Genomic DNA, 22,512 nt, shown 5'->3' with positions numbered 1-22,512 from the left:
GGAAAGCAGCAGAGGATGGTTCAAGTACTTTGGCCCCTGCACTCACATGGGAGACCTGAAGGAAGCTCCAAGCTGCTGGCTCAGGCCTGTCCTAGCCCTGGCCCTTGCAGCCATTCGGGGAGTGAGCCAGTGAATGGAATCTCACTCACTCGCTCGCTCTCTCCCTCACTCGTTCAAACAAGTAAGAAAATATAAAAAAAAAAAAAAAAAGGAAAGAAAAGAAGAGAAAAAAGAAACCAGCCCTGTGAAGTGTATGCCTAACTGCCTTGCTGTGTCGCTGACAGCCTCTATGAGCTACTGCTAGTGACCCAAGACTTAGCTTAACTGGTAGCATCCGAGATTCACCCCTCTTACTGGGAAAGCCAGCACCATGTCACACAGCAGGAAGCAGCTACAGAAGACTGACAGCCTTCCCTCTTCCCTCCAGAAGGAGTGACATTTGTCAGGGGGGAATTCTGTAAGATGATGGCATGTAAGCAGAGGGGGCAGAGAAATGGGTACAGAGCCTTGAGAACACCAGGGCTTATTTTTCAGAGAATGTGCTAGAAAAGCTTATCTTGCAACACTGTACTCAGAGGAGCCACAGCGTGCTGGAGAAGAGGAGAAGAAAGCAGATTCAAGAAAGCACTCCGAGTCAGGGGTTCACCCTACAGGGGTGAGGATGTGCACTGCTCCAACAGGGAGGGCTCTGCCGTCCCTCCTTGCCCACATTCCCAACGCTCCCCTAACCTTGCCTTGAAAAGCCCTGGCCAATGGCTTCTCAGGGAGGCAAGCTATCCCTCCCCACTGTGCCTGTCACAGGTATATCAGGTATTCTCTGAGCCGCCCCTGTTTGCTGCTCATTATGTGGAGATACCCTAAGGAGGCAGACCCCTTGTGCTCACCAACAGCACTCTCAGTATAGGAACTACTTGGGAACTCTACTGGTGCTAATTTGAAGTTGCAGCCTAAGTTGAACATTTCTCACCTCCTCTCTTATCACCCTTTTCCACATCACTCTGGTTTCTTACCAGGCTTGTTCAAAGAGCTTCCTAATTGTCTCTTTGCTTTCATCCTTGCCCATAAGTGTCTACACCTGTCTATCTTCAAGGTGACCCTATGCTTTGTTACCTAACTCTGGATATTTTGAAAGTCAAAGGGACCTGGCAGCTGGCATAAGGAAATTGTGTCCTGCACAATTCAGGTCATATGGTCAACCTACCCAATCTCAGCACAGAAGCTAGGACGACTGGAAGAGCCTACTACCCCCTTGAACAGAGTCTTCTCAAGTCTCTTGGTACACAAGTAACAGCCAAGGCCTTCCCAGGGCTTGCAAAGCTTAACAATGATCTCACTCCTGGATGCACGCCTCTGACCACCCGCTGTCCTCTTCCTACTTTTGCTCCATTCCAAAGTGCCTGATATTCCTAGAGATTCCTAGGAACTCTCCTGCCTCAGAGTTTCACCTTGGGATTCCTCCTCCCAGGATGCCTTTTCCTCCCACATTCCATCTTCATTATTTACTCCCAGTTTCTCCCCGTCTTGCTCAAAAGTTACAACAGCAGTGAAGACATTTCTGAGACTCATTAAAATTACAAACTCCAGGGCTGCTGTCCTGGTGCAGTGGCTAAATGGCTGCCTGCATGCCAGCATCCCATATGAGTACCACTTTGAGTGGTTCGAGTCCTGGTTGCTCTTCTTCCAACCCAACTCTGTGTTAATGTGCCTGGGAAAGCAGAAGAAGATGACCTAAGTATCTGGTCCCCCATCACTCAAGTGGGAGACCTAGATGGAATTCCAGGCTCCTGGATCCTGCCTGACCCAGTCAACCATGGCTGTTGCTACCATTTGGGGAATGAACCAGCAGATGGAGGCACTCTCAGTTCTCTAACTCTACTTTAAAAAAAAAAAAAGCTTAAAAAAAAAAAAAACATGAAATTGCAACCTTCTTAACCTAGAACCCCCATGGCACTTCCTGTACTTTTTTTAATAGCACTTAGAACATGCTTGAGTTTCTATATAACCTTCACATATGCTTTACACTCTGTCTTCCCCATGACTGCACCATTGTAATGGAGCGACTTTGAAAAGTTCATGGAAAATAAAATTAAAAGCTTATTTTGTTGGAAAAAAATTTTGCAATCCATGCAAGAAAAATTTTTCTAAAAGTACACGAAAATACATGATAGAAAACCATACCAATTTGAAAGTTTCATTGCTCCCAAATAAATTTATCTTTAATTCCATTTTCCCATACCTTTACAAGTACCCAGGGGCAATATTTCATTTCTGACCCTTTTCTGTGATCTAGAATTCATACTACAACATTAGTGTTATGACTGGAAATAAATGAAGACCATGGGAATGAGAACAAGCAAAAGCTATGTTACAGAGCTTTCTATAGCCAAGAAGGCAGCTACCATGGGGTGGAATTAACAGAGATTCAAAGGCAGACAGAGCAAGGGGGAAGCTAAAAAGAGAGAGAGAGAGAGCGCACGAGAGAGAGAGCGAGAGCGTGCGATGGCTTCAGATGTGCCCTGAGGAAGGCTGTTGACATGGGGAAGCTTAAGCAGGCTATAACCAGGAGCAAGAATCCTATGCAATGGTTAGGAGGCACATTTGGCTTTTTCTAGTTGATAGCCAATTGCAGTCAAACAGAAAATGTAGAAAAATTATCAATTGTTCATCAGCTCCTGGTCATTTGGGCCTAGATGTTAGAGAAGTATCACTTTGTTCGTTTGTTTTTGGATTATGATTAGAGACAGTGATCCTGACACAGGCAGGTAGCCAGCAGGCAGAAAACTGAGGTTACCAGCCCCTCCCTATGAACACTCCCACTGTGCCCAAAGCACACCCCACCCCTCTGTGTGCTGCAGAAAATATATTTTTGCAAAACGATGGCCCAGCACTAGCACAAGCTGAAAATACCCAACACGGCTGCTGACCACCACATCCCCACAGTCATCCACAGGTAATTATAATAGAACTATAATGCACTTGCCATGGCTCATGTTACTATTTCCATCATGTACCTGACACCACAGAACTTCCAAAATTTCCTAAAAACACAAGAAAATGGTCAGTATTCAAATCCCACCCCAAATCCCACAGTCTGTTAATATTCAATGCCTCGCCTTTTTGAGATCATGGGGAAGGGGTACCCTTGAACCATGTGAGGCTCAGCTCACTTTTCAAGATGCCCACACACACCCTCAAGTGCTTACTTCCACTCTGCTCACAATACAACCCATTCCTATACTAACTTTTATTTACGTCTCTTCCTCAAAGTCCCTCTTCATCAGAGAAAAGAACCTGACCCCAGCCATATGACAACAGTTTGATTCCTCCAAGTCTGACTTGCAGCAGCCTGGTGATGGAGCAAGAACACCAACATCAGCCATCTTAAGCCCTTGCCTGAAAGCAGATCAAAATCCCCCTAGGGCCTCCAGCTCAATCCCGTGCCTTGTCTTGTTCCCCAGCCCACCCTCAGCACTCTCTTTCAAGTCTGAAAGCCTGCACAACCCGTAAGAAGCAGTTCAGTTCTGCCCATCGCCCTCCACTCCGGACCCTTAGCCCTCCCTACGCTGTATGAGACCCAGCCTGCTGGACGGCTGTGCTCTCTGCCCCATGTTCAGTCTCTGTGCACACGGGCAGTCAGCCACCTCTTTGAGTTTATTTTTCCTTGAATAATCATGTTTTGGCTGTGAGTTTGTATCCTCTTTCTGTTCTGCCCCTCCCCACCCTTTTCCTTACAGCTGGTTTCCTGGCTATCTACACTGGACGAATGGAATGGTTTCCTGGGCCTCTGGCAATGGGCTGTGGGTCAGAGGTCTACGAGGGGACTTCATGTGAGGGAAAAACCATGCACGGGTTTCAATATTTTACTTACCAAAATAAGTTTATCTTTTAGCGCCATCTTCCATAAACTTCTTCAAGTACCCTCATATTTCTATATGTAACCTAGCAATTGTCCATTTGTATATTCACTATCTCAAATACTTGGCACAAAATGGGTGCTTAATTAGTATTTGCTGCCTGAAAGTTATTCTGATTCTATAAAAATCCGAAATGTGTAAAACTAAGTTATCACTTAAAAATAATAGACATGAAAAAAACGTAGAAAACATTATAAACTTTAACATTCAAAGAAACTAAATGAAGCAAGTTTGAAATAAACTAAAATATAACAAAACTTAAGTATTAAAGCACATAGCCATAGAATGGCAGATGTCCTAAACAGCACTCTGGCCTCAGAATCAGCCCTTAAGGCATGCGGATCTGGCTGAAAAGCCCATGAGAGTATTTCAGGCATGGAAAGCCAAGACACTCGGGGTGTGTGGGGGGGGAACTAAATGAAAGATCTCCACAAGTGAGATCCCAGTGGAAAGAACGGGTCATCAAAGAAGGAGGTACCTTTCTCTGAAGGGAGGAGAGAACTTCCACTTTGACTATAACCTTGCCTAAATATGATCAGAGCCAGCGAGCTCAGGGGGCTTCCATAGCCTTGGCAGCTCATGACAAGAGTCTAGGGTGATTACTGATGCCATAAACAAGAGTTCCAATTTGTTAAGTCAACAACAGGAGTCACTGTGCACTTACTCCTCATGTAAGATCTCTGTCCTTAGTGTGCTGTACATTGAGATTTAATGCTATAACTAGTACTCAAACAGTATTTTTCACTTTATGTTTCTGTGTGGGAGCAAACTGTTGAAATCTTTACATAATGTATGCTAAACTGATCTTCTGTATATAAAGAGAATCGAAAATGAATCTTGATGTGAATGGAAGGGGAGAGGGAGTGGGAAAGGGGAGGGTTGCGGGTGGGAGGGACGTTATGGGGGGGAAGCCATTGTAATCCATAAGCTGTACTTTGGAAATTTATATTCATTAAATAAAAGTTAAAAAAAATAAAGTACATAGCATGCTATATATACTGTGCTGACAAAAGAGGAACTCTTCATAACAACAAATGTTACCCTCTACAACAAAGAGAACTGACACCTATCTTTTAGCACTGGAAGACGTAGCACTGACACCTATAAAGTAACCACTAAAGACAATGGAAAGGAAATGTTCAAAAAAAATGGCTGGAAGCTAACTTCTACAAAACTTGTATTTCAAGTGAGTAAAAAGGAATGGTTATTACTATTAAGAGGATCTAAACAATATACTAATTATGTTACAAAGAGAACAAAGTCCTATCAAGTACCAATATAGCAGTTTTTAAAAACAAACCTGCCTAAATTAAAAAGTAAAATTGCTGTCAGGCATTTGGTACAGTGGTTAAGAAGTTGCTTAGGGGGCCGGTGCCGCGGCTCACTAGGCTAATCCTCTGCCTGCAGCGCCGGCACCCCGGTTCTAGTCCCTGTTGGGGCACTGGATTCTGTCCCGGTTGCTCCTCTTCCAGTCCAGCTCTCTGCTGTGGCCTGGGAAGGCAGTGAAGGGTGGCCCAGGTGCTTGGGCCCCTGCACCCACATGGAGACCAGGAGGAAGCACCCAGCTCCTGGCTTCGGATTCGTGCAGCACGCTGGCCATAGTGGCCATTTTGGGGGTGAACCAACGGAAGGAAGACTTTTCTCTCTGTCTCTCTCTCTCTGTCTAACTCTGCCTGTCAAAAAAAAAAAAAAAGAAGTTGCTTAGGATAGTTGCATCCTACAGTGGAATGCCTGGGTTCAGGTCCTGGCTGTTCTTACAGTTCTAGCTGCCTTCTAATGAACACCCTGGGAGGCAACAGAAGATGACTCAAGTATCTCTATCCATTCCACCTGTGGGATACCCAGCTGGAGTTCCTGGTTCCTGGTTTGGATCTGGCTCATCCCCGGTTTTGTAAGCATCTGAACTGCTAGCCACTGGATGGAAGACCTCTTTGTTTCTCTCTGTTTGCCTCTGTTTTCTCTTTTACTCTCTTCCCACCACTTCTCCCTTCAGACAGAAAATTAAATACATCAAAATTATAAATAGGTACAATACTGACTTTATTTCCTAAACTCCCTTATAAACTATAAATAACCAAAAAGCAGAGCACACAGCAGCAACAGTAATACTAGCCGATCGCAAACTGTAACTGAGCCAAACCATAAAATGCAAACCTCTCCTGACAACTCTCTGTCACAAAGGAAATCAAATTTCAAGTATAGACTTTGCTTCTAGCAATATGATGGACTAGATTCTTTAATGAGACCTGGATAAATTATAGCAAACGTAGTATTTAGTTCAGTGCTACGCAGCCCAGGAAATCATGGCATATCAGCAGTACAGGTGAGCTGTAACCAGAACCTAAGCTAATGTAAAGGGTACCCTCAAGGCAAATGCTGACAGTGAAGGAGCACAGGACACTTGAGACCCCTGAGAGGTACGGTCGCTGAACCTGGGCTCCCAAATTGAGCCAGCAACCTCCCAGAGGGGCTACACCCAGAAGAGCCCACTTACCAGCAAAGGCAGACTAGAATCCTGGCTCCAAATGTCTCTGTGCGTATTTCCCCTTGACAATTTTACGACTTTTTAACCTGTTCTCACCCTGGCCTGAAGTACTAGCGGATAACACCTACCTGGTCCAAGAAGGCTCAAGCCAAGAAAATTCAACAGTCCCATTCAGCTGCTCGATGTGCGGTAAGCAAAAACGCGCAAATACCTTGGTACAATACCTCGCTAACTTAGCCCCTCCCTTTGACATTCTCTGATTAATTTCAACCTTATAAAAACAAAACACAGAAAGAACTAAACCCATGAGAAACAAACCCCAAGTCAGCAGATTCAGATCCAGAGACCTCAAATGTTGGAATTAGCAGATAGAAGTAAAGATTAGTATTTGTATATTAACATTCAAAACTAAGAGATATAATAATAATAATAAAATCCAGGGAAGCCCAAATTTAGGAAGAAGTAGAAAAATGTGTCAAAGGAAGCAAGCACAGGTCTCTTGACAGAACAGGTGTTACTCCATTTTCTAGGTTGAGGGATAGAGTCGCAGGTTTTGGTTATAATAATGTTTGCAACATACATAAAAAAATAGAAAGGAAGTTTTTTCTAATAAGACATGAAAATTAACTATTTAAAAACCCTTTAAGAACCTTTGTAAGCAGTGGTATCTCCTTTTATTTCTTCCTAAAACCTCACTCACATGTTATGTGAAGTATTTTAAAGGTGTGAGTCAACCCACAGAAGAATGGCTGAGATGACAGCCGAGACACCGCTGACTGTGTGAGATGGCGCCCCAGGCAGTCTCCAGTTTCCCTGTCAGATCCCTTTACTCACAGCCTGAGAGAAGGGCGCTTCTCCTCTGTCTGCCTCCTCTCAGATCTGCGTCTGCTTTCAGAAGTGCATCCCACAGCCTCTTAATTGATTACAAGTGTTGTAATTAATTAATTTCATTTATTTGAAAAGCTTAGAGAACTTCCACGTGCTAGTTCATTTCCCACATGTCCACAATAGCTGGAGCTGGGCCAGGAAAAAGCTGGGAGCCGGGGAACTCAATTCAGATCTCGTATGTGAGTAGCAGTGAACCAAGACTTGAACCCAGTCTTTCGGACACAGGTCGTGGATATCCCATGCAGCATCTTAACTAGTATTCCAAACACCTGTCTCCCACAGCCTCTGAATCCCAAGCTTCCTTTGTGCTGTCAGGTTACCCTGCTAGCAGCATTGTTTGCAAAAATGGGTCCATTCTTGTATTTCTACCATGGGTTCTGCTCTTTGACCCAGGGGCTCATGGCCTTGGACCTGTCATCACAGGAGATTACTTGCTGCTTAGACCACTTCCCCTTTCTTGGCGACTGAGACTCCCATCATGTTCCCTCCAGCATTTATTCCCTTTATCATCCCATCATTGGCCCTGACCTCCTCCTGTTTGGGCAGAGTCAGAGGTTATTCTCTGGAAAGAATAAATGGAATTTTCCAGTCCCAGTTTAAAGCCAAACTCTCAATGCAAGCAGAAGGACTAAACACTATCACAATAGAGTGGTATATATTGCAAGAAATGCACACCTAGACACATTGAATACAACTGTAAAGTTCAAGAATTAACGAGGTAGGTGCAAAATCAGCAAGGGACAAAGGGTGAATTTCCTGCAAAGAGGAACAAATAGACTGACACTAAGGCTTCTTAACTGCAAAAATGGAGGCCAGAGAATATCACTCTAGAAATGGGCACCCAATACACCTCTTTATAAATCATGTTTTCAGACAAATAATTTTCTCTGAAGAGTCTACTATCAATAAAACCTCAATACAGAAAATTTTAAAGAATACATTTCTTGATTATGAAAAATTAAAAAGTGACCTCCAAAGGAGTTTGGAAATTTAAAAAGGGGCACAAAGACATCGGTCAGTGTGAAAGTAAACAAATATTACATAAATAGAAAATTAAAGGGGCTGGCACTGTGGCTCAGTGGGTTAAAGCCCTGGCCTGCAGCACCAGCATCCCATATGGGTACCGGTTCAAGTCTCAGCTGCTCCACTTGCGATCCCGCTCTCTACTGTGGCCTGAGAAAGCAGCAGAAGATGGCCCAAGTCCTTGGACCCCTGCACCCACATGGGAGACCTGGAACAATCTCCTGGCTTCAGATCAGCTCAGTTCTGGCCATTGCAACCACTTGGGGAGTGAACTAGTGGATGGAAGACCGCTCTCTCCCTCTGGCTCTACCTCTCTCTGTTAACTCTTTCAAATACATAAATCTTTGAAAAAGAAAATGAAAATGAAAATCTGTGGGCATTAAAAACATAGGAATGCTCTATAAAAATTACTTTTAAATTAGAAGAAGAGCGATCAAAGTGCTCTCAGGCTTTTGCAGTTTGGGCAAAGAAGGTTAATGATATGGATTCAATTTATAAGAACATGATTTCTAATTTTAACACTTAAATAAGAAGGAATTACAGGGAACTGTAATGAAGGTCGCTTTGTTTCTGTATCGGATTTCCTCTTTACCTCTTCATTAGGTTGTTCTCTGCCACTGAACAAAAAAGCTCACAGTGTCCAAGAAGTGACACATTTTGTCACTTTCAGGGAAGCACAGACTCAGTCCTGGACCAGCACCAAGCAGGTTCCAGTCCAGTGATTTATAAACACTTTTGTCTTCCCTGAAAGGTCAGTTTCCTTTCCCCTTATCCAAACTAGACCCAGACATAGGCATACTGCCTTGGAGCTACAAATCGGGGGTTCACGGTTTCTCTCCTGCCTTCCCCAGCGTCTGCTCTTTTCTGGGTGTCAATACTGACTTTGAATCCTGAGTCCCAGGACTTCTGCTCCACGCTGGCTATGAAGCAGCCATGCCCTCCCACAGTCAGTAGAAGAATCTTTTCTGCCGAGTGTAAGAGGGAAGACCTCATGATGTCGACACTCAGGCAATCACCCGAGAAACTGTCCCTGCACATCACCCTCCCTACAGTCCACTGTTGGCTGGCACCAGCCTCAGGCTGTTGGCTTAGCAGATTCCAAGTGTCCCGCACCTCAGTAAGAAAAAATAACTAAGGATTCTAAACATTTCAAGAAAGATCCAGTCCCAAGTATCAAACACATCTGATAGCAACCCAAGACTCTGGTGAGGAAAAACTCCAACACAATCCCACTGATAGTCTCAAATTTCTTCAAAAGAGTAAAAGCAGGTTGTTTATCCATAAAACAGGTAGAAGATGCAAAGAGAGCTACATTTCTGGACACCATGCACAGAGATTACATATTTGAAATAAACAGATATTTCATCTCACACAAAGGTTAGGAAGCTGAGTTTAAAAAGCCATGCATTACGGTTAGTATTGTGTCACAGCAAGTTAAGCACTGCTTCTGATGATAGCATCCCACATCAGGTGCTGGCTGAACTCCCGGCTGTGGGGAGCAACCCGGACTGGACTGAGTTACTGGAATTAAGACTTATTCTATGCATCTGCTCTCCCACAATATGGCGCTGGGAGAGGAGAAAACAGCTTCTACGCAGCTGCCTCTTGCCAACTTGAGTGATGACCTCCAGGAGCTGATCCTGCTCCTGATTGGAGGAGAGCAGCGTACTCGGTGTGTGGGCAGCCGAGTTAGGATTGGCGGAGGAGGACTATAAAGGAGGAGAGAGACGGCATGCACCAGGAACATCTAAAAGGAACATCTGAAGGAACACCTGTGCAGCCCCCGAGAGAGCCGGCCGGCGGTGTGCCGCTCCCCTGCGGAAGTGGGGAATGTGGCAGGGGGAACTGCCCTTCCACGGAGGTGGAAGGGACAGCAGCCAACCCGGGAAGAACCAGCAGCAAACCCGGGGAGGGCCGAGCAGACAAAAGAACAGCGCAGGGTCCTGTGTCGTTCCTCCACGAAGACGGGGAGCGACACCGGCTCTTCAGCTTTCCATCTAGCTTTCCACCCCCTTGCCCAGAAAGGCAACAGATGGTGGCCCAAAGGCTTGGGCCACTGTCACCCACGTGAGAGACCTAGACTGAATTCCTCACTCCTGCTTTGGCCTGGCCCAGCCCTGGCTGTTGTGGTCACTTGAGCAGTAAATGAGCAGAAAGAAAACATTCATTCATTCTTTTTCTCTCCCCCCCCCTCTCCCTTTCTCTCTCCCTCCCTCGCCTTCATGTTTTGCAAAAAAAAAAAAAAAATTTTTAAAGACGTATAGAACCAGACCAGGCATTCTAACATCCAAACAAACTACAAGAAAAAACATAGATTTAGGTAAGTAAATCAGTAAAATTTTTTGAAAACAAAATATCTTAGGCTCAAGGGCTATGTAGTTACACTTCAAGTGGGCCAACAGAATTCCAAGAACAGACAAATACAGACTAATTTTAAGGCATCCCTATGTAATAGCACTGTAGGACATTGTCAATAGAGTGTACATCCTATAAGCTAGAAACAGAGGTGAGAAACAACTATTGTGTTTTAAGGTAAAAGCATCAAAACCTAAGATTTTAATTCACTTCCCTTTGAGCCACCAATTTGTTCCTCTCTATCTAGGATAAGGACACTTCAACGAGTTCATACAAAATGGAATTAAATGTTTATTTTAGTGCAAAAGAATTAAATCCATTCACAGATATTTCATAATGTACATTTTCCACAAACATCAGACCCCTCATATGAATGGATTTTTGAAGAACCTTCATACTTCTTTGTAAATGGCCCTGAACTTCATATAGTTGTTCAAATATTTATCCTTGGGCTGGCACTGTGGCTCAATAGGCTAATCCTCCGCCCTGCAGTGCCGGCACACCGGGTTCTAGTCCCGGTCGGGGCGCCGGATTCTGTCCTGGTTGTCCCTCTTCCAGGCCAGCTCTCTGCTGTGACCTGGGAGTGCAGTGGATGATGGCCCAAGTCCTTGGGCCCTGCACCCCATGGGAGACCAGGATAAGCACCTGGCTCCTGCCATCGGATCAGTGTGGTGCACTGGCTGCGGGGGCCATTGGAGGGTGAACCAACGGCAAAGGAAGACCTTCCTTTCTGTCTCTCTCTCACTGTCCACTCTGCCTGTCAAAAACAAAACAAAACAAAAAACAAATATTTATCCTTGATTCTGTATTTCTCCATGTCTACATCACCAGCAAGTGCTTTGTTTCAGCCTCCAACATTCCCTCTGTTCATACTGTCTGCCCATCTTCACCTTCTCCACACTGCCCTACACGTGCCCTACTCTTCACACTCAGATTACAACTGTGGCTATGTAGCTCATCCCCTAATTCCCCTCTCGGTCCTCTGCAGCTGGATCCTGTTCAGTATATGTGAGATCTGATCACTCCTCCAATTGCAACCCTTCAGTTACTTCCCTTTACTCTTAAGGCAAAACCCAATTTCACCATAATTGTGTTGAGTTCAAGATTTTGCAGCTGGTAAAGGACACGATGGCCATGAGGTGGCAGCAGCACACCACAAACTATTTGGGTACCACTTTAACAGGTTTGTTTATTGGGTAGAGAGGGAGAATGAATTCTTTAGAGCAGAGACTTTCCACAGGCTCCCACCACCTAGTCACCCATAAAAGGCAGAGTACAAGGGACCCGCAGAGGGCAGCTGATCCCAACAGAGCTCACCTGTTCAGGCAATGTTGCCCGACAGCACAGCAGGTATCTCCGACTTACAAAGTTCTGAAACATTGCTGAAACTTGGGGTCTTTTGCAGCTCTGGGGTTTATTTCACCAGTATCGAGCAGAGGGTGTGTGCAGTTTCACAGATGATGCAAAGATCCTTCGGTCTTTAAGTGGGAGGCAATATGGCCTCTAGGCCCTTTTTAACTCTGGCCTTATATACATCTTCTAGATATTGAAATGTTGGTGTGTTAGCTGACTGGCTCATTCATTCATTCATTTATTCCTGAAGCGTTTTCTTGTAACCGATTCCTAATTCAGTGCAGCAGCGGAAGGTGAACAAGGCAGTCAGATGTTGCTCTTGCCTTCATGCATGTTACAGTCCAATGAGCCACAGAGGTAAGTGCCTCACAGCACAGCACGCTGGGTGCTATGTTGCCATGGTGACAGGCCAATAGGTCAGCCACTGCAAGGAGAAAAGTCAGGGACACTTTTCAGTCAGTGACAAGGAGCCTGGAATTTGCCTCAGGTGTTCTGTATGGGTGGCACTGCTCCTACTCCACAGCAGCCTGTGTGTGTGGAGACCTGGAGTTCAGACAATGTTGGATGCATAATGGCTGAAAAGGCAAATTCAGGTAGAGAATGATTGAGTCTGGGACTGGAAGCTAAGCCAACAGTCTGACAATCCCTGCAAAGCAAGTAAAGAAACGGGAATTCTGGAAACTCTATCCAAGTGCGCTGAGAATTAGGTGACAGGATTTACAACCTGGAAGGATTACCAGCTGTACTGGAGGTGAGAGTGTTGAGCAGTGATTGCCATAGTTGTCACCAACAGTGGTGCTATCCTGGCTTGGGATAAGCATGCTGAGAATCGGTGATCTGAGTGCACTGAACAGAACCTGTGTAGATCTAGAGCGCCTCAGACAATCCAGCGCACTTCCGGTGTTGTAGCAGTAGGACTCAATAGATACCAGCGGTGAGGGAGAAGCAATGGATGCTCCACTGCTGCCCTACTCCCTGTGCTGACTTCCTAAGGGTACACCAGTCCAGAGTAGGGTTTCACCACCCTCCCTCCAACAACGCAATTGTCTGACTGTCTCCCTTGCAAGCTTAGAAACTTAATCCAGGAAAGAGGCATTATCTATCAGGAAGACATTGTACTATCGCTTTAACAAATTCTTAAGTACTCAGATTCTGTAACTTCATGTATTTTATTGGTTTGTAACTATTAGAACAGTATACTTAAAAATCCTACTTAAGTATAATCCATTCATTTCAGCACTATGACAGCCTCAGAGGCAATGTGGCTCAACATTCTCATCAAGTAGATGAGGGCCCTGATGCCCAGGAAATAGGAATGGATTTTCCTACTGCATTGAAGTGATAGGTCAAGTCCATAACTCAGATTCTTAAATTTGTTCATCCCCAACTGTTTCTCTCTAGCAAAAATTCACAAAATGATGGGATCTGACTTCTGAGTTTCAGTCCAGGCTCCTTCACTTACGAGCTCTGTGACTCAGCAAAAAACTTACTTTCTCTGTTTCCTCAAATTAAAGTGAGAAAAATCACAACACATCCCTCATAGGATTTTCAATGAAATGACATGTAGGAAGTGATAGGGCACTGACTACACACAGAAGGTATCAGAAAGTGTTGTCTTATTGTCATCAACGTTAATATTGTCATCAATATTAGTTGATTTCAGTTACTCTCCAGTAGAGCCTCCTACAGAGATAGTGTAATTCTCTTGTGCTTCTACCTCATCTTTAAATCCCTATGAATTTGAATACAACTGAGCAATGCAGTTCTGAACGGCCTGCTGGAGTGTAAATGTTTCTTTCCACTGTCCTAAATTCACCTTTTCCTGATATCTTTCCTATCTACCTCCTCTTCATATTTAAAGACTATTGTCAGTTCGCAATTTTAGTAACGATTTCTTCCTTGAGCTATCTGCCTGGTGAGGATCCCCTTGTCTCCCACTCCCAATATAAAGTTTAATATTGAATCATATTGTTCCCAGAATTGGTCTCGTTCCACAACTAGATTAGATAAAATCATCATGTGTTATCTTTTAACCATCTCTTTTTCCCTCCCTCCCTAACTACCCCCAACACACATACCCCCACTAAAGCTCTGCATTTCTATGAAGTCCTTAAATAACTTTAATGAGTTAATTCAAATTCAGGACAATAAGTTGCAGCTGAATCGGATTTTCTTTACCATTACCCTGTAGGTTTTCATCTTCACTGTAGTTTGGAAACTGAGCATAAAGAATAGATGCTTTTATTCATTAGCACAATAGACAGAGGTTAAATTTATTTATTTATTCCCCAAAATGTTTTTAATTTGAAAAGCAGAGCAACAAAGGGAGATGCAGAGAGATAGAGGTTCCCTTACTGGTTCACTCTCCAAATGCCTAAAACAGCCAGGACCATGCGAGGCCAAAGCCAGAAGCTCCGAACTCCACCCAGGTCTCCCATGTGGGTGAAAGGGACTCAAGTTCTTAAGCCATCATCTGCGGTCTTCCAGGTACATTAGCAGGAAGCTGGGTCATAAGCAGAGGCCGGACTCAATCCCAGACACTCTTACGGGAGTCAGACATCCCACAATGCATGATAGAGCTGAGTTGCAAGGCCAACCCCAACATTACTGATTTTCATGATTTTTTCTAGTTGCTTGTTGCTATCCTAGTTCAAAATGCATTTTCTTGACTTCCACTAGGTGGCATCCACATCAGTATACAGATTTTAGGGGAAATGTGGAAAAATTTGTAAAGCAATGAGAAGAACTTGATGTGGAAGGGCCATGAATAGGAAGCTGATGAGTTGTGATGGTAAATGTATGATAAACAGGAGGTTGTTACGATGATGCATGTATAGAATTTAATCCAACAAAAAATTTTCCAAGTGAAATGTTTGTAGAAAATGGAATTTTATAAAGCTTACTTTGGTGCAAATAAAAAAAAGCTAAACTTCATACATACAGGAGGTATCCAAAAAGCTCATGGAAAAATATGTTTTGGCAAAACAATACTTTATTTCAAAAAAAAACCACCAAAATAAACCCACCTTTTAATGCCATCTTTCCATGAACTTTAAGTATCTTTGCATATTCTAACTGTGCTATCCAACAATCACTCTCTGACGTTTACTTCTGACTACAACAAAACCTGCACATTGATGTATATAACAGCCTTCCTCACTATTGCCACAACTTGGAAGCAATGCCCTTCAGAAGGTGAATGGATAAATTAACTATGCTACATCCATACAACAGATTATTATTCAACACTAAAAGCAAATGTTCCCTCAACCCGTAAAAAGATGAGAAAGCGTAAATGTATGCTACTAAGTGAAAAAAGCTAAGCTGTAATGGTTCCATTCTCTGTGATCCAAACTGCATGGCATTCTGAAAGAGGCCAAACTACGGAAACATTCAAGAGGTCTGTAGTTGGGGGGCTGGTGTTCTGGCATAGTGGGTAAATCCATTGCCTGCAACAATGGGATTCCATATGGGTACCAGTTCAAGTCCCAGCTGCTCCACTTATTATCCAGCTCCCTGCTCAAGGCCTGGGAAAGCAGTGGAACATCTTGGGCCATGTGAGACCTGGGTGAAACTCCTAGCTCCTGATTTCAGCATGGCCCAGCCTCAGCCACTTCGGCCATCTGGGGAATGAACCAATGAAGGGTAGATCTCTGTCTGTAGCTCTGACTCTGAAATAAATAAATTATAAAAAAAGTAGTCAGTGGTTGCTAGGGTTTGGGGTAAGAAATGGATCAATCAACAGAGTACACAATTTCCTTAGGGCACTGAAACCACTCTTGATAACACCATTGTGATGCAGTGTCATACATTTGTCAAACCTACAGAATGACATAACTGCAATGTAAACTGGATTTGGAGTGAGAATGAAGTACCGGTGTTGATTCATCAATTTCTAACAAATGTAGCACTGTGGTAGAGGATGTAGATAATGGAGGAGGCTGTCATGTCAGGGTTGTATGAGAACTCAGTACTTCCCACTCAACTTTACTTCTGGAGTAAGATCACAGCAAAGTATATTAAAGTATCCCAAGATAATTTTTCTCTGAATCTATACTTCCTCCAGTGTCATTCACTGAGGACCAATAGACATATCACATCTTGACCTCTCAGTCAACCATTTCAACTGTCAGGAACTCCCATAGACCTCAAAATGTACTCTGAATCTCACTATTCCTTAGCACTTGCCACCACTCTAGTCTCCCATCGGCATTTCTGAACTGGATTATTGCAACAGCTTCCAAACTGGTCCCCTTGCTTCCACTTTCCCTCATTAGTCCACACAAAAAACAGGAGTCAGAATGAATGCTATTAGAGAAGATGAATTCAGATCATATCACTCTTCATAGTAGAGCCCTTCACTGCCTTCAAAGTGTAATACAATCCAGACTCTTTTCCACATGGTCTACAAATCTGCAAAGATATGGTCAGTGCCTTCCTCCCTAAACCCCCTCTTGCAGTCTCCTCCAGGACCCCTGCCCTTCCCCCATAACCAGTCTTCTGCTTATCTTTGCACATGTTCACAGTCATCCCCTCTCACGATCAGACCTCGGCCAAGTTTACATCTCCACTGAAATATTGCCATTTCAATGATTATCTAACTTACTGCTCAGTTTGTTGTCATCCTAGATTTATAACCACCTGATGTTACATTTGTATGTTTATCATTTGGTTCCCTATCCTAGAAAGTTCTGTCACTTAGGCTGGTGGGCAGACATTGAGGTGGCCGCTATATTTCCATCTTCTGACAGTCATATCCTGAGCTGATGCCGTTCCTTGAATAGGAGTTGGACCTCTGACTTGCTTCTAGCCCACAGAATACAATAAAGGCAATGAGATATCACCCTTTCCATTAAATAATACTGCGATGTATCTCTTGGTAGAGCTGTCTCTCCCTTTCTGACCTGGAAGAGGAAAGTTGCCATGTTCTAAGAGGCTTTATAGTGCCACAGGGCAAGGAACTGAGGAAGGTCTCTGGCCAGCAACTAGCAAGAAACTGAGCCCTGCGGTCAGCTGCCTACAAAGAACTGCATGCAGCCAACAACTATGTGAGCTTGGCAGCAGGCTCCGGGTCATCCTTTCAGGTGGGACAGACTCAGAGTTAGGACTGTACTGAATACAGAGTTTAAGGCTCCAAGGGCATGCACTGTATGTTAGGGAAGATGCTTCGAATGCTGAGGGACTTGGGACTTTTCTCCTACTTTGAGGAAACAACAGGTAAACTGCTTTAACCAGGCAGATGGGTCATTTGAGGAACCACTCAAAGTTGGGGCTTTCCTTACATTTTTTCATTCTTTAGCACCAGAGCTTAAATGCAAACACACAGTGCTTCATCAAGGAGTCACACTTCAATTTCTATGTACCATTTTCTGATACTTTTAGTGCTAATTCTGATTGGGAAATGAAAAGCACAAGATCAGTCTGGGAAAGCTTCTGCCAGAAAACCAGGAAGTGCTCAAAGACACGGAGAAACAGAAGAAATTGCTTGAAGAGGCTCCCAAGGACCGAATGTCGGACTCCGTGAGAGTCAATAAAAAGCTAATAAAGATAATGGACTAAAAAACTGTGAATCAAGTTTTTTTTTTTTTTTCTGAAATTTTATCTCCCTAGTACTACCCAAGGTAGAGTAGATAGAAAAAAAGTTACTTTTAAACACTGTCACATAATCAATGCAACAAAAAAGCAGACTTGCCATTGTTTCATCCTCTCTAGTAATCACCAATGCAAAGTTCACACGTTTTTGTGTAAAATTTTGGGTCAAAATATATTTGGGTACAGAATGCTCACAGTCTCGTAGTATTGCCTCACAAATTACTGTATTCACTAGAAAATATAATTCCGTGGGTAGGAGACCTGGCATCTTGATCACATGATCAAGTGATCAAGCTCCCATCGCCAGTATTCATAACCTGCCTTCTGATACAATGCAATAAGAAGCGTACAACATATCTCTGTAGGATTCCAGCCAATAATATTTGATTATAATTATTAGGTTAAAAAAACACATAAATCCAGAATGTGGGACATTCTACAAGACAATTGGATGATATGTCAAGAAGCCAACGTCATGGAAAATGAAATACTTAATTTCAGCAGTTGTATTGTAGACTAAAAGAAACCAAAAAGGTACAACAACCAAATGCAATACATCAGCTTCAACAGAGAGGTGAGGAACATTCTGCCTGTGGGTCATTTAAGCTCCAAGAAGTCATTTGGTCTTGTACTGTCAGGAAAACCACAGGTGGGACTCAAAATTCTATCATCTATTGTAGGCTAACTTTTAAGTTGATAAATTTATACGACCTGCAAAAAATGTAATAAATACCCAAAGGGCCCTTGGCACAAAAAGTTTCTCTGCCACTGTGGCTTAGTTGGATCCTGAGATTTAAAAAAAGAAAAACACATCAAAGTGTTCCTGAGACCATTAAAGAAATGTGAACATCATCAACATGACCAACACAACAGAGGTATTGCTGATTTTCTCAGTTGCATTCACAGTATGTTATGGTTACACTGGAAATTTTTCTTATTTTTAGGAGCTGCATGAAGCATTTAGGAATGGAGGTTAGGATGTAGAGAACTTTGAATGTTGACAACTGGTGACCTAGGAGGATAGCTGGACCTAACAATGGAAAATTCTTTTCTGCAGGTATGAAATTTCAAGATAAAAGGAAACGAAAACTGAATATAAAAATAAAAGTTTTCTTTCTGCTGAGAAAGGGCAGAAAGTAAAGGGGAGGAGGAGAGAAACAGAGCCGGGGTGGGGCAGGAAGGGGATGCCCCCACAGACAGCTTCATTAAACTCCCTCTCTCTTAAACCTCACAGGAACCTTGAGAGGAAAGGCAGATTTTCACCATCTATGTTCCTTAAATGGCAAAATAAAGAAACGAACTCCAGGTAACAGAGGCTGGAAGGAGCAGAGGCAGGACTCAGAATAGGGCTCACTGCACCCCTATGTCCCCAGGCAGCTAAACCAGCATTTCTGGGAGATGAAACTGTTTTCATCATCCCTTTCCCCTCTCGTTTCTTCTACCTGTGGGGGAACATAAGAACAGGTGCCAAAAGTTAACAGATAAAATGGAACAGAATAAGTCAGTGAAATAGTAACAGACTCCCATATATATTCTTGAGATGTATGTTTTTATCAAGTCCCTAAACTGCAGAAACAGAGATGTTTTTGAGCATTCAGTGAAACACTGGTGCATCAAACACCATGAGGAGAATTGTGCTTCCACGCTGTGCAGTAACAGCCCCAGAAACACTGCAGTCAGGACTTGGGAAAATTTGCCATTCATGGGGACGCCAAGTGGGTTAAACCACTGCCTGCAACCCCAGCATCCCATATAAAACTGCTGGTTTGAGCCACACAGCAAATAAACAGATCTTTGAAAACAATTCTTAACCATTGCCGAAATCCAGCTCCTTTTGTAACAATTGATGGGACAAAGACTTAAGCCTCAGCTGGGCTAGCTCATTGCCCAAAAGATAAACACTGGAATTTATTCCTTGACTTGAATCTCTATGAGTCTCACACCCTATTGCCTTCATATCCCACCCACCCATTCTTTCCCAGGTTCCCAAGACCCCCCATGGCCACCTGAAAAACCAGCTGCTGCAACACTTGACAGACCAGTTCCAGGAATTCCCCTCTGTCTGTTGCCCCTACCCAACCCCCATTCCAAGCCCTCCTAAAACATAAAAAAGGCCTGGTTCCTGGGGCTCAGCCTTTCTGCCATCAGTGAGCATGTGGGCAACTGGTCACCCATGTCTGTGAATTTATTTTCTCTGAATAAATTCGGTCTGTCTGTAAATTCATACACTGCCTCCTCTCTATCCTGCACCTCTTTTCCCGAAAACAGTGATTCTAGAGTCGTCAAATCTGGCTAACTGTACTATCTGGGATGGATCCCATGCCCTCCCTGAGTGTAAGTGAAGACAAAGCCCTGCTCTATGATGCACTATCAAAGTCTGGGCACCGGCAGTGGACTCAGGAGGCGTGGAGATAATTCATCATATCCATAGGACCCTAGAAATATTGCCATCCTTCCCAGGGTGAATCTCAATCTCTTTAGTGCTAGCATCTTTCCTCTGAACCTCTACAATGCCCCTTGCTCCTCTCTCAGATATTTTCCAATTTAAGGACTATTAGTATGACCTGGTCTATATTTCTCAGTTATAGATTTAAACAGATGACCCATTAATGTCACTATCACTTTGGGTAAGTTTCACTAAACACACTGATTTTTCTTTTTAGCTGAAGTTGATCATCATCCACTAGATGGCAATCTTGCCCATCTTGCTGAAGGCTTTCAACCCTCATTTCAACATTACCAGGACTTGCCTGGATCAAAACGTGAACTACACACCCAACAAAGAGGGTCCCAGCCCCTGCTTTGTGAGCTTCACAGTTCAGTAACCTTTCTGAAAATCCAATATAATCCCATGATTTTTTTAAAAAAATCAATAAATCAGAGGCCAATGTTGTGGGGCAAAGGGTTAAACAGCAACCTGCAATGCCAGCATCCCTTATCTAGAATGCCAATTTGAGTGCTGCCTCCTCCACTTCTGATCCAGTTCCCTGCTAATGAGCCTGGGAAAGTAGCGAAAGATGACCCAGGAACTTGGACCCCTGTCACTCACATGGGAGTCCTGGATGGAGTTCTAGGCTCCTGGCCTACTCCCAGCCATGGCGGCCACTTGGAAAGTGAACAAGCAGATTACAAATCTCTATATTATCAATCAGTCTTTGAAATAAATAAATCTGTTTTGTAAAAAAAAAAATCCAACAAGTCAGTTTTGAACGCAAATTCTCTTTACAATCAAGACACAGTACTATTCATAATACAATTAAACATTCAAATACAAAATTGTCATAGATGCAGGAAAACATCAGGAGGGAAACACAAGTGCTTCTGGCATTTCTTACCCTGCTGTGCTTGTTTCATTCACATCCCTATTGGCATGCTGTGAGCCTTGAAGAAAACCCCAAGTTCTCTCCCTTTTAAAAAGCCCTGATTTAACTGAAGGACTCAGACAGGCTACAGGGGCTCACTCAGCTTAGAAAAGGAAGTTAGGTTCCAAGCACCTGCCAAAGAGAAGAAAAGGGTCACATCTGAGATCTGCAGCATACTGATCCAGAGACTTTGAGTGGCTTTAGCCTCTTTGAGCTGCTTAGCATCCTCCTTGGCAGAAGCGGGCCTGCTACAGGGCCTAACTTCAGGAGTTTGATGAGTAAAGCCTTTAGAATAGTAGCTGGAGGGGATGACACTGTGGCACAGCAGGTTAAAGCCCCAGCTTGCAGCACCGGCATCCCATTTGGGCCCTGGTTCAAGTCCCAGCTGCTCCACTTCTGATCCAGCTCCCTGCTGTTGCACCTGGGAAAGCAGTGGAGTTCAGCCCAAGTCCTTGGGCCTCTGCAACCATGCGGCAGGCCCAGAGGAAGCCCCTGGCTTCTGGCTTCAGATTGGCTCAGCTATAGCCACTGCAGCCATTTGGGGAGTGAACCAGCTGATGGATGGAAGACCTCTCTCTCCGTCTCTCTCTTTCTGTTACACTGTCTTTCAAATAAATAAAATAATTTTTTTAAAAAAGAGACAAGCTGAAGACCAGTTTTGGTTTACAAAAAATAGTAGCTGGAAAACCATAAGCTCCCAATAAAACAGTAGCTATTGTTATTGCTAGCAGTTTTTAATTAGAGTAATTATAACCATTCTTGCTGCCAATTATATTGTGACTACTAGTGATGACTGCCCTAGTAACTATTTAGTGCAGGCTGAACTGCTCCAGAATCAAAACTTGTTATGTGCTGACACGATGCCCTAAGTACAAGACTTCATATGATGAAACCTTACTCATTCACAAAGTACCTTCAGACTGTATGTATCTGGATAGGGCATATATGAAGCATAAATAAATTTTGCATATAGACTTGGGTTTTATCCTCTTGACATATTATGTCTATGCAAACATTCCATAATTTGAAACAATTTACATCACACTCTGGTCTTGAGTATTTCTGGTAAACATACTTAATCTGTAGTACTATGATGACATTTTTTATACTGGCAATCTTATCTGGACTAACAAGTCTACGAGATAGACAAAGTATATACCTAAGAATAAACTTAAGCTCAAGGATTTTCAGTAACTTGACCCAGTTGCACATTCTCAGTAGAATGGAAATTCCAACACAGGCTCCCTGACCACTGAGCCATTTGAATCCACAGGTTGCAGCCCTGCACACAGAGAGGACAGATCCAGTGACCGCCATCTCACAGTCCCAGTTTCATGGGCTCACCAAGGTAACACGGAGTGTTCAGTGCATGCCTGATACTAAAAACTGAGCGCCTCCACTCTTAACTCATTGTCTTCTGTTTTAGAGCAGCTTTGCTGAAGGCGTGCAAACTAAGAAATCCTTTAGCTGAAGAGTATGCTGCATATTTAGTGCCCCGTGGAACTCTTATGAAACACAAATAATGTTAAAAAAAAAAAAA

General features: G+C 43.5%; 1 protein-coding gene across 31 annotated transcripts in view; it reads right to left on the bottom strand.

Moving 5' to 3' along the window:
- LOC138850199 (uncharacterized) overlaps positions 1–22,512 on the bottom strand; it is a 458,403-nt gene that overhangs the window by 143,738 nt on the left and 292,153 nt on the right. For 4 of the 31 annotated variants that reach the window (XR_011389859.1, XR_011389854.1, XR_011389850.1 and 1 more), the window contains one exon: positions 11,983–12,442. The exons of the other annotated variants lie outside the window; for them this stretch is intronic. The gene's annotated coding sequence lies outside the window, so the exon portion shown is untranslated. The remainder of the gene's footprint in view (positions 1–11,982; positions 12,443–22,512) is intronic. 31 annotated transcript variants of the gene reach the window in all.

The sequence above is a fragment of the Oryctolagus cuniculus genome, chromosome 6, assembly GCF_964237555.1.
Source record: "Oryctolagus cuniculus chromosome 6, mOryCun1.1, whole genome shotgun sequence".
Classification (NCBI taxonomy): Eukaryota; Metazoa; Chordata; class Mammalia; order Lagomorpha; family Leporidae; genus Oryctolagus; species Oryctolagus cuniculus.
This window is presented reverse-complemented; position numbering and strand designations above follow the sequence as displayed.